The 12,208-nt window shown below is 39.3% G+C and overlaps 1 protein-coding gene across 5 annotated transcripts in view; it reads right to left on the reverse strand.

Moving 5' to 3' along the window:
- The window catches only part of CPNE4 (copine 4), a 239,278-nt gene that overhangs the window by 115,150 nt on the left and 111,920 nt on the right, over positions 1 to 12,208 (reverse strand). The gene's annotated exons all lie outside the window — the stretch shown is intronic.

The following is a 12,208-nucleotide window of genomic DNA, read 5'->3' on the forward strand; positions in this document are numbered from 1 at the left end:
CAGTAGTTTTTAGCAGAGCACTGTTTCAATACTAAATCAGATGGAAGGAGACAACAGAGAAAGGCTGAGAGAAACGCAGCCAGACAGCCTCATCAGAGTGAAGATTTCACAAAAACACAAAACAGTGCAGATAATACAACAGACGGTGACAAGTAAATTCACGTGAAGCACAACTCAGTTATGATCAGCAGAACTACAACAAAGATGAATCGTTGTTCAGTTGGGAGAAAAAAGTCTTACAAATGTCATACGGATGTCTGTAAGTTTGAACCTGATCACTACAAGATCTTGTTCACTATGTTGGTTCTGTTTTCTCACTGCAACCATTTAAAAACAAATGAAAATTCTGTGGGCAAATAATCTAATATAATAAAGTTATCGTACCTCAGCAAGATAGCCCCCTTTAGCCCAATCACAGTAATTGAAGCAGGACATTTATTTAGTGCAGATCAGACAACTCAAGCTAAGCTATCTCACTCTGGTTTGGGAATTACCTGCTGCACCCTGTCTGCTACTGAGGTGTATCAGTAGGTGGCCAAATCTTTCCTACTCAAGTCATAATTTGACCACTTAGGAGAATGCATTCATAACCTCAGAAGTAATTAATTTCACTTAATGAAGGTAATAACAAAAATCTCAAATATTTCTTTGGCTCTTTCCTATAGATAGACAATTTTTAACTCAACATATATACACAAAGAACCTCCTGGTCACAACGTTACTCTGCTTAAATTTAGCAGAGAGAACATGAGAGATAGTGATATAGACTGGTTCAGCAACAGGAATCAGTATGTAAGTGTAAGGACCAACATATTAGTTTAACGAAAGGAATAAATGAGTGCGACTCAGTGTGTGAACAGCCTTGTTCTTCTCTACGATCCTGCTTCACAGAAGCACTGGAGTCACAATAGACTACTTCTCTCTTTGCATTCACCGGGTGCAAGGACTTACACCTCGGAATTCATACATACTGTTTTAGATTATTATACATATTATTATAATATATCACTACACATTTCTATAGATAGAAATTTACTCATTATGGACTAACAAGCAATTAAAATCTGCCAGATTGAAGAAAAACAACTGGAGGTGAGCCAAAAGTCACTGCGATGAAGCGGATGATGGAAAAAAGAGGGGAAAGTGAGGCCACTACAACTGCATGTTCAAAAGAACATTAGCATATATTAATGAGTTACTGGAAAAGAACGAATATGTATGCCAATAGACTGCTTATGTATGTCTTAACTGTTTAAATGTTGAACCTGAACTTTGAGAGGGTCCGTTTGATTTGTCAGGTCGCCCAGTAAGTATTGTAAGGAATAAAGGAATGCTGCTTTCTAACATCACACTGCAGTTAGTTCTCTTCCTGGATTTTGGATGACAACAGTGAGTGTTCTCCCTTCATTGTACCAGAGATATTGTTGGGGTTTCCTCTAAGTTGTCATTACAAAGAATAGAGGCAGACTGGAACAGGATAATTTATTTTGTAATTATCTAGATTAATAATTAGGAAATTAAATATAGAATAATTATAGAATTCATTTCTCTAGCAATAACAATCACTCAGAAGGGCAGCAGAATGATACAGTTCTATTAAACTAAATCAAAAAGTAAGCAAACCCTCCCAGTAATTACTCATTTTGGACAACCTGAATGACAAACGAGTAGAGAACTTGATCCATAACAAACAACTTTCCATAAAAAAACATCAATTTTTCCACCTCACGAAGATGCATTACAAGAATCTGATGGATTATCTGCTGCTTATCGCTGCCTCCAAGCCTTACAACTGCTGAAGAAACAGCACTGAATCTACATTTTTATTTTTTCAAAAAAGTGCTCGCTGAGTACTTTCCAGCTCTCTTCAAAAGTAGTACTTGGATTTCCTATTTTTGATGTAGGCCTTTGCTACTTTTCATTATGATGCATTACTGGTAACACTGAAAGCAACGATGCAATTTCCTTTTTTCCACTCTCTTTGCTCCTGTATGGAAAAAAAAAAAAAAAAAAAAGCTAATAATTCTGTAAGATTAAAAGAACTGATCCTAAAATGGAGGAGGACTTGCGCGTGTCAGTCACTAGACGGGATGTGGCTGGTGTGCCACGGAACAAATTAAATTGCTCTGAGGAAGAGTGATGAGATCCTTTGATTCCTGATCAGGAACATCTGTTGTGCAAAAAATGACAGCCGCTTGCTTTGCTTTTCAGAGTTTATAATGCATTAGCCTTGCTAGTAGTTATCGGCAAGGACACAAAGAGTCAAGTAAATCAGAAGTAGGAAAAAAAAGTCAGCAGTTCCTAGTAGCAAAGGTTTTAGCGCTCATGAAAATGTCAGATTGACAGCTCTAACAGCTGAAATCCTTCAGTTAATCAAAAAGGTGCTACCAGCCATTGAACAGATGCAAACCAGTGCTACCGTGTCTGTCTCCTCATGCAGATGAGTCAGTGTGCTCTGATTATACCAAAGATCATAACTTACAAACTCAAGTCTTAATGTCTTTGTTTAGACCACCTAGAAACGATAATTTCGATAACAGACACACAAAGCATCATAGGAAAAATTTAAGTGAGAAAGGATATTAACTATCTTCCTTTAGGTATTTAGACTAAGCAACTTCTTTTGATCTCCTGAGATCATTCGTAAGGGGAAAGTGATTTGATTTCCTTATGGAAGAGCAGTCTTTCATGAAACAGTGTTTAAACAGATTTCATAAGCAAAACATTTAATGATCTATTTTAAACTATTCTGTATAACTGCTGTTATCTCCTAAACTCATTCCTTGTAGGTGTATAAAATGCTAGTTTAATGGCAACCAAGGCATTTTAATTGTTTTGCCAGCATGGCTTCTCACTTCAGGCAGTGACTGAAGTCCCCCTGTAATTGTTTCTCCTCATCTGTAATATGCTGCTGTTGGAATGTGGGGAAAAGGGATTCCACTGTGAAATGCAGCAACATAAAACTTTTGTTCCATACTGGTTACATACATGACTGTACAACAGAATCAAGTGTCTGAAAATGGGGGCACAGGTCTGCGAACAGTGACAGTAAGAACTTCAGACTCACGCAGAAGTAAGACACTGCTTTTTCCAGCCAGTGACTGACTGACATCCTTCCCTTGGCAGACACCACTGAAATAAAGACATTTCACTGAATTTCCCTAGTTTTCCTGCACTATTGAGATGATACATCAAACCAGGACATCAGAACATCGGATTACAGGAGAAAAACCTACATCAAAAGAATCAATGCCAACAACTCCACAAGCAAAAAAAAAAACTCCTCATGCCTCTCTCAACAACCAGCAGCACACAGCAGCATTAAGCCTCACTGGTCTGCCTTGTCAACAATATTTTATGGCCACCCACCCCTTCATCTTGCAACTCTAACAGGGTTCTGAGCATGGAAAGTCTAGCTCCATTCCTTTGCTTTGATTATTGAGCAGCAGGGCTAAGTACCAATAACCAGCTGGTGTGATTCACAATGGAGAAGTCATGGTGTGCAGATCAACTTCACTGATTCACTAATGCTCCAGTGAAATTTGCTGCTGATCCTGAACATAAATCTAGTTGACAAGACATCCAACAGCTGACATCATCCTCATGCCAAAACATAGTAAAGAACAACAACTTCAGACACACTTAATAAAGTTTCCATTACTTCTGCTGAAGAGAGCCTTTTTCCAACAACAGCACGCTGTACTCAGGTAGCACTTAAATTTTTGGTCTTGATACAGAAAATGCCAAACTACTGGGCAACCCAACCCTGAGGGCAGGTGGATTTCTCAGCAGGATGTGGACAAGGGTCATGCCCACAGTTTTAGGATTTGCTGATGCCTGACATTTGAGCCATCTGCTATTTCTGGACTTTGCTAAAACAGGGAATTTGTCCAGTTTATTAAAGCAGGATGAATTTTCAGAATAGGCAATGGGCAGCCACACACACTTCTGAGCTGTGTCATCAGCCAAAACTGACCTTAGAAAGAGCAGTGCTTCAGCTGCCACCATGATCTGAACATCTGCTTTGCTGTATAACTTTACCAGCATTTTCCCTTCAAGGTCAATTTACACAGAGAAAAAGACTTGCAACTTAACCTCCTGGGATGGACTCCTGCTGCTTTTCTTCTTCATCTCATTCGGTCCTTGTCACTCCACAGACGGTGGCACCCCACTGACCAGCCAGCATTACTTGGCAGGCCCATCTGGACGCAGCCACCTTGTGAGCTTCCCCTTAGGGAACTATGAATGACAAACACATACCAAAGGAGGCCTCCAATGCACAAAGCTCCAACTCAACAGCAGAAATACAGAAATACAGAAAAGGACTTTTAGGACCGTGGAAGTTTGGTTAATTTACTGCAGGTTTTCCAGCCAGTAGCATCAAACCTAACCTCTTACTATTTTTCCTCACATTCATTTTATCTGTCTCACCGAGCCTTGCTTTGTGCCTTCTGAATCCTACCACGACACCTGGAGGAAGCTGGAAGCTAGATCTGAAAGTTCTTCTCTCAGAATCACTCCCCACAGACAGATAGCAGAAATGTTTGCCCGCTTTCCATCTATTCACCACCTCTGCTGAAGAACAACAAAACCACCTTTGCCATCAGACAGCATCAAATTAAAGAAAGCTCCGAAGACAAATAAACAAATAATAAATTTCAGGCTTCTCATGCTGTTTGCACCTTTTCTCTGCGAGGTCTGGAAAAGCACTGAGCTCGGTCAAACTGTGATAAGCTTGGTAACTTCAACGAAGAAAAAGTTCTTTACCCTAGCTATAATTTCTTGGACAGAAGTAATGCAGCAGATAAGGCACAGGCTGAGGATATCCTCTCCATTTTTTGTCTTCAGTGAAAAGTAGAGGAAAAAAAGGCAAGCCCAAAGGGACTTTTTTCTTTGTCTATCAACATTAGATGAAATGCACATTATTACATACACAAGGATGAACAAGGATTAAGCAGAAATTCACTCTGTCACCTGGTATCTAAGGCTTTAAAACTATCATAAACACAGCTTTTTCATGCCCTGGGGAGCCTGGGAAGCAGCGTTATCTAGGATCAGATGCTCTGTACCTCAAGGCCATGTATAAGCACTTAGCATAGATCAGCTGTGTGGAGAACTCAGTGTCCTAGACAGATAAGTGGTACCTATCTGTTCTCCACTCTATTTCTTGTAAATAGATAACTTGCACAAACCTCCAAATTTTCAGTGCCTGCTACTCGGTAACATTGAGAAGATCAGCCGAAAGTCAAATGGCTATGGAAATCTCCCTGTCTTCTCATCAAAAGGAGATTCCTTCTGGTGAATTTTTGTTCGCATCCATAAAACTCCACGGGAATGCTACAGTTAATAACAAGCTAGCAGTATCAGAAGCTACCAAAAAACATGATTAGAAAACTGGTTCTTGTCCTGCATTTCTTTAGGGAGTTTTGTTCTGGTTTTGTCTGTTTTTTTAAAAAATAGAGTCAAAAGCCATAAAGAGGCAAATTCCATTAAATAGAGCTTGGGTAGAGCTATTTAACCCAGAGCACAATCTTTGTGGCTGTTATGGCTTTTGTGAGTTTTCAGACCAAAAAATAACTTATTGCCCACACACACTTAGTAGACCAACAAGGGAAAATCAAGAGGCTGTATTTTCAGTAGAAGTCATTATGAAATGCTGATTAAATCCAGAAAAATCATATTTGTCAGCTGAGATTACAGAATGTACAGAGGTGAAGGAGCAGAATTAATTTTAGGTCATCTGAACTTTAGCAAGAACAAAAATTTCCGTGATACAGTACCCTTACACAAAAATTGGTTATCAAGCAGAAAGCAATTTACACTTTGCTTGGTAACTCCTGAAGACATTATTAATATTTTTTATTATTATTAACAGCAACTTGCATGATCACATATTGCTGTTCTGCAAATGAAAAGTCATTGCAAAGGTCAACATAATTTATAGCCCTTGTTTTCAGTTTAATTGGTGTTCAAAAACAGTGAAAAGAAACCAACATACTTTAAACTCTTCTTAGGTGATGGAGCTCAAAGAAAAGCACAATTTCATCAGCACTGGCAAAAAAAAAAATCTAACTACAGACAGGTTGGAAAATAAGCATTTCACACAAACGGTCTGGAAATAATTTTTATATATATGATTTAAACATTAGACAATTCCAAGCCTCCAAGTAATGACCAGGAAGACCTGCTGTCAAGCACTGGAAAAACTAATATCCAGGCTTCAGGAGCTCCAATCTGAATAACTGAGATGATGGCAAGGAAGCATTATTTCTTAGTTAAGAAGTCCTTTGTTAAGGAAGCTGACTTCCCTATTCAGGACCTTTGACACCGAAAGGACCTTCAGGACCTTTGTCCTTTGCTCAATTCTTTAAGTTTCTCAGTTACTTTTTACTATTTTGAACCAGGAAATTGAAACAATTTACAATATATACTACATACAAATTCTTTGAGAAGGATCTGGATGGAGTTTATACACACAGCTTTGAAAAGAGAAATGTCATTGTTCATAACTGCTTGTGTAAACTTCACCTCATCCACTCAGAAACAAAATTATAATTGCAACAGCCTCTCCATTAGAAGGCATGAAATATTATGCTTGAGGATCTATACTCATCCTTGGCAAATTACAAACCCGTACAAACTTCAGAATCTCAGCTCAGCAAGTCAAAACTCTGGGGGTCCGAAACCTGCAAAACAACACAGAACATGCAGTGCTAACTACTAGCTAGTATTACTCAAGAGCTGAACAGGGAGGTAATTTCAGGAGGGATGAAAAAGAATGATGCTCAGTCCTGAGCAGGACAGAAAGTACCTGCAGCCCTCGTGCCAAGGGACTCTACAGTTATCTGGAATAAAAGTGATCTCTGTTGAAAAGAGCCTCAAAGCTTTATCTTTAGGACAATTTGTAAGAGCTACCATTGACCTTCTTAGTAAGTTTGGGCCTTCTGGGTTGCAGGAAGAACGGAAAGTACAAAAGATCTCTCCATTCTTCACAAAACCTGATGTAGGAGATAAAAAGCTAGTGTTCACCTAATGCATGCTTGAACATTCACACCTTCTCTGAAGATACTGCTTTAAATTTAGGGAATTAGAGGAAAATAAGTATTTTCAGGCCAATGTCACAAATCCCAAGCATGTGCCAGAGAGATGATTTTTAGTCACTGTACAGCCTGCAACGAAAATAAACTGATTACAATTGTTACTACATTGGAGAGCTTTCATGTAATCCCCCTGGGATCTCTGAGTGCTTTCTTGGTAACATTGCTGACAGGACTCCATCTGTGTTTGTCAGTGCTGGGAGACTTGTTCTGCCATGATAATCTGACAGCTTCAGTGCAATCCAAATAGATTGTTATCCATTATCTCCTACCTAACAAAAATTTTTAAAAGCCCATAAAATATTAAAAAGTCTAAATACAAAATACATTAATGTTATCATTAAATTTAATACATATTCTATTAATTTTAAGAAAATGTTGAAGTGCTTGTAAAAATATTAAAAATTAAATGTCTCATAAGATGCAAGGACTAGAAAGCTAATTTGTCCTAGCAATAAAACACAAAGCATCTAATACATACATACAGTAACCAACCACCCAAAACACACATGGTTGACATGGAGATGAGTCATAATTGCTGCGTACCAAGTACAGGGATGATCAAGTGATGATCACCTTCCACTTCTCTGGTGAAAATGGGTTTCACTGGAACATGAATTTACATTTTATAAAAAACAACTTTCAAAGGCTTTACTACTCACACAGTTCTGGTGAAACTTTCGCTCAGAAAGGTCTGAAAATTACTCAGCTGCTCCTCCTGGACATCAGATATTCAGACTTAAGTCTCTACTTTGTTTGATTCAAACCACAAACGCTAACTTCATTCCCTTGCATCACAGGCACCATTTTAGCCATCAGGCTGTTAGCTATTCTACATTGTTTCCCTCTTTGCTCCGTTTTCACATATTGAAATTTTAATTTGCCTCCTGTGAATTAAGAGTTAGTATAAAACATGCAACAGCAAAGAACTCCTGCCCTGAAATTTTAACTGAAGACAAACTTAAATGTAGAAGCTTCTCTGAGCCTAATTGCAGAGCCTTTTTACTATGTAAAAACTGTAAAATGTGAAGCTTTTTCCTTCTCTTGACCTTGAATTATAAAGGACGATCCTCCTTGCACCAGCTCCTGCAATGTGAATATTCCGGGCAGTTTTGTACAGCTGGTTAAATAACATTTCAGTGAACCTGAAAAGCACAATGTCTCTTTAGAGTATATCATTAACTCAGTGCAAATTAAGGTCTTTCCAATGAACAATGATTAAGGGGACTGACACTGAAAGGACCACAATAGCTTACCGACACAGTAATAAGTGTCTTTTCTTGAAGACTTTTCCCATTTTGTTACATTTAACATGGGAACACTTGTAATTCTCAAATTTTATGTGTACTATCCTCAGCACTGCTAGAGATCAGAAGGACAACCCTGAAGGAAGAAAGTCACTTCAAGCACTCATAAAAAATGTGAGTGACTTCTTCACAAGACTTTGAACTTTCTGCAAAGCAGAACAAGGATTTCACCCTTCCATGAGCCAAGGCAGAAGCTGGAGTCTCCAGAGATGAGTTGCCACAGGTGCTCAGGGATCTCTGGTGTTATAATCCCTGGTAAGGGATCATGACTTAGCAGAGGGAATTGTGTAAACTCTTTCAACCATCTGTCTGCTTCAGCTATGAATTGTCTTCATAATTAGCTACAAGATAACAGTCAGAGGTGATCCAATGAAATACTCTCATGGGCACCAGGCATCCCAAAATCTAGGCTTATGTTCCAAACTGGTTGCTTTGAAGAGTTGAGATTTATAAAAAATGGTAACTATTTCACCTAATTTGAGACACTCTGAACACTGCGGAGCATAGTATCAGCCTCTTGAGATGGAATTGGCACTTCCCAAAGAGAGCTACTGCTCAGTGGTAAGATCTTTGATGCTGCTCCTATAGGAGCTTCTGCGTTGACAACATGCTGTGATCATAGCATCAGTGGTGCGTGATTTTCCATACGTACCTGAAGACTCCCTTCTTTCCACCTCAAAAATCGTATACTCCCATTCCAGAAGTTTGGGGCAAACATCTATTCAATAGCAATCACCACTGTCCCTTTGATTTTACTGTTATCTGCCAAATATATCAAATTAGAACAACTCAAAAGCTAACTTCCTGCATTAACACCTGTCTTAAATGTGCATGCATGACTTAAAATCAAAGTTAAAAAAAAAAAATCAAATACTTCAGCTGAACTACTTGAGTTTTCATCTACTGAAATCATTTTTTCACTGATTCAAGATTGCTTGTTCGTACACACTATTGATATAGGCATGCATACATAAAGATACAGACGCAGATCTGTAGACATAGATACACATCTATATCAAAAGTAAGTTTTTCTGTCACCTGGAAAAAGTCTAATCCTTGAAGAATAAGAGTACAGAAATATGCAGCAGGAGAAGTTGGGTCAGGAAGTACTGCTGTACCAGGGAAACAGAGGCCTCTCTGAACCCCAGGCTACCAACCCCAGTTCTTCTTCTCTTCTGCTGCCACAGGCTCTTGAACAAAGGATGTCCAGGTTGTTCCCAAGGCTCCTTTTGCACAAGGCCAGCAGCTACAGAAGACACTGTGGTGGCCATTCTTTCCAGTGTGACTGTGCTCATGGACTGAGATGGATCTTTGAGCTGGCAGCAATGAGTGCTGCACTTCTGCCTGCCCCAGCTTACCTCCTGCAGAGTCATTAAATGGGAACAGCGACTGCTCCTCCTGCTAGAGGGTCCAGACAGTAAATGCAATTACTATCATTAAAGCTCTTTATCTTGTTCTGGTAAGGCCTTCAAAACCCTAGCAATCGTGTAAAATTGACAGCTATAAGAACTCTGCTAACAAGCAGCTATTCTCAGGCAGCCACCACAACCTGACTGGCCACCAGCACTGCAGAAGGATTTCACTCACATATATTGCTTGGGGCAAGAGGTTCCCAGATGCTGTGCTCCCTGTGCAGGTAACATCCTCTCAGCAAACATCAGCACGAGTGGGCAAGCGCCTACATCAGGTAACAGGAGGAAGTGCTGAGAGCCACACAGACACTGGCACAAGAAAAAAGGAAAATCATTTTTTTCACTGAATACTCCTGAGTGCCACCTCAAAGCTGAACCCCAAAGAGCTGGGTGCTAAATCGTCCTTTACATTACACCCCACATATAACCCAGCTGTTCAAACACCGTGACAGTAGCCATTGGCTATTACCCAAACTTCATCTGAAGTCTGGAGATTCAATCCCATCTTCTCTTAATTTGCATGTCCCTAAAGACACAGACGTTTTGTAGATAACGAGACTTGTTCTTCAAAACGGCAACTAAAATATTCACATGTCATATGATCCAGCTTCACTTTCTATTAGTCACAGAACGTTAACAACTACTGTGGTGCCTGACAGCAATCTGAAAGAGCACTACGTGGCCTTTTGAAAGCTCATGGCGGCTGCAGCTCCTCACAGGGAGCATCCTGATCAGAGCTTTTGCTAATCACACCTTTCATCACCCCAAAACTAAATTTCAGAATTAAATTTCAGTACTGACACCTTTAGATAATTATGGATATGTTTCTTCTTTACCCACTGTCCTTGAGGAGGAGAGATTTAGAACTTGGACGAGCCCACTGTAAGGCCAGCACATTTACACAAAAGTGCAGATGCCTGCTGCTGTCGAACAGCAATTAAGCCTGCAAAGAGGCCTTTAGAAGAATGCATGACCACAATGGATTGATCAGGAGGAGAGGCCTATGGCATCACAGCATTTCCCACGAACTTGAAGTCAACTGAGAACAGAGAATAAAACGATGGGAAGAGCCTTTGCTCACAGGGTATCAGTGGGACTACATTATACTAAGTAGGAAATCTACAGTGCTTCAGTAATTTGTTCTTTAATTAACTGACTATAAATAGCAATTTGATAATTTATTTATACTGAGAAAGATCTCCTGCCTCAGACACTAAGGTAAGTTAAGCATAACTAATATGGATTCTCATATGGGTTAATGAATTATGTCAATTGATTTAGGCTTAGTCAAGCTGTTAGTTTAAGAAATTCATTTGCTAATGAAGTGTTCATAATTAAAGATTAATTAACTTTTAACTTTGTAATTCAACTGCTAACTCATTTTTATCATCGAGGCAGTACCAAGAGGAAGGCAATGCACTACCACACAAGATGCACAGCACTTACCAGGCTTTCCTGAGTTTTTATACCAAATGCAACAATTTATAAGGCCCACTTAAAGCAACTCCACTCTGCTCACGTAGCTGGGGAATTTGTATCATGTATTAGAGTGGGTGCCAAGAAAAGAACATATTCTTTGTGACCTGTGTTTATGATAGGCACCTCTCATTTTCTCTCTTCTTTTACACATGCATCTTATTAAGCTTATCATAGGGGTTGTCATTTGTTGAAATGACAGCAGCCCAAAGGCCTGATCCTTTACCCAGGAACATCAGTTGAATCCTTTCTATGAACTGCCTTAGAAAATGCAACATTATTTGGTTTTCAGCCCAATTAGATCCACATGCACATATCCTAGCATGAAACAAAACAGAACTAACCGATTTGGAATTGGGTGCAAGTTTAGCTGAGCTAAACAGTTTTGCAGATAGCATCCTATGAGACTCCTAACTCAAACAATACATCTGATGTTCCCACATACACATCAGTTCTTACAGTGACAAGGGTGGGTGGATTTATAAAACTGGTTACTCAATGCATAGTTGTGAAGCAGGCACAAATGAGTGAAGCAAACCAAATCCAGCCCTTGTACAGTGGCAGCAAAAGGTATGCTGAATGATACTTTTTAACTAGTGAGCACAAGATCTGATCATCAATGGCAAGCAGTGGGAGTAGTAGCATAAAGGAAAAGCGGTCCTAGGATTCACTCATATTTCCAACTATCACATTCTACAATACTGGAAATACATTCTTAGTGGTGTAAGCTATACATGCCCCACAATGATTCAATATTATACTACTGACTGTAGTACTTCACAGCTGGAATTTAATGGAGTTGAGTGCCTGAATTCAACAAGTTTCTCAAAAGTTTTAGCACTTACTGCTTAAGGCCATAAGGACAGAAAAAGTAGGAATTTCCCCTTGCACACTGCAGAGTTTCAAACTTGGAAAT

This window comes from Tympanuchus pallidicinctus, unplaced genomic scaffold (assembly GCF_026119805.1).
Source record: "Tympanuchus pallidicinctus isolate F22 unplaced genomic scaffold, pur_lepc_1.0 scaffold3, whole genome shotgun sequence".
In the NCBI taxonomy this organism is placed as follows: Eukaryota; Metazoa; Chordata; class Aves; order Galliformes; family Phasianidae; genus Tympanuchus; species Tympanuchus pallidicinctus.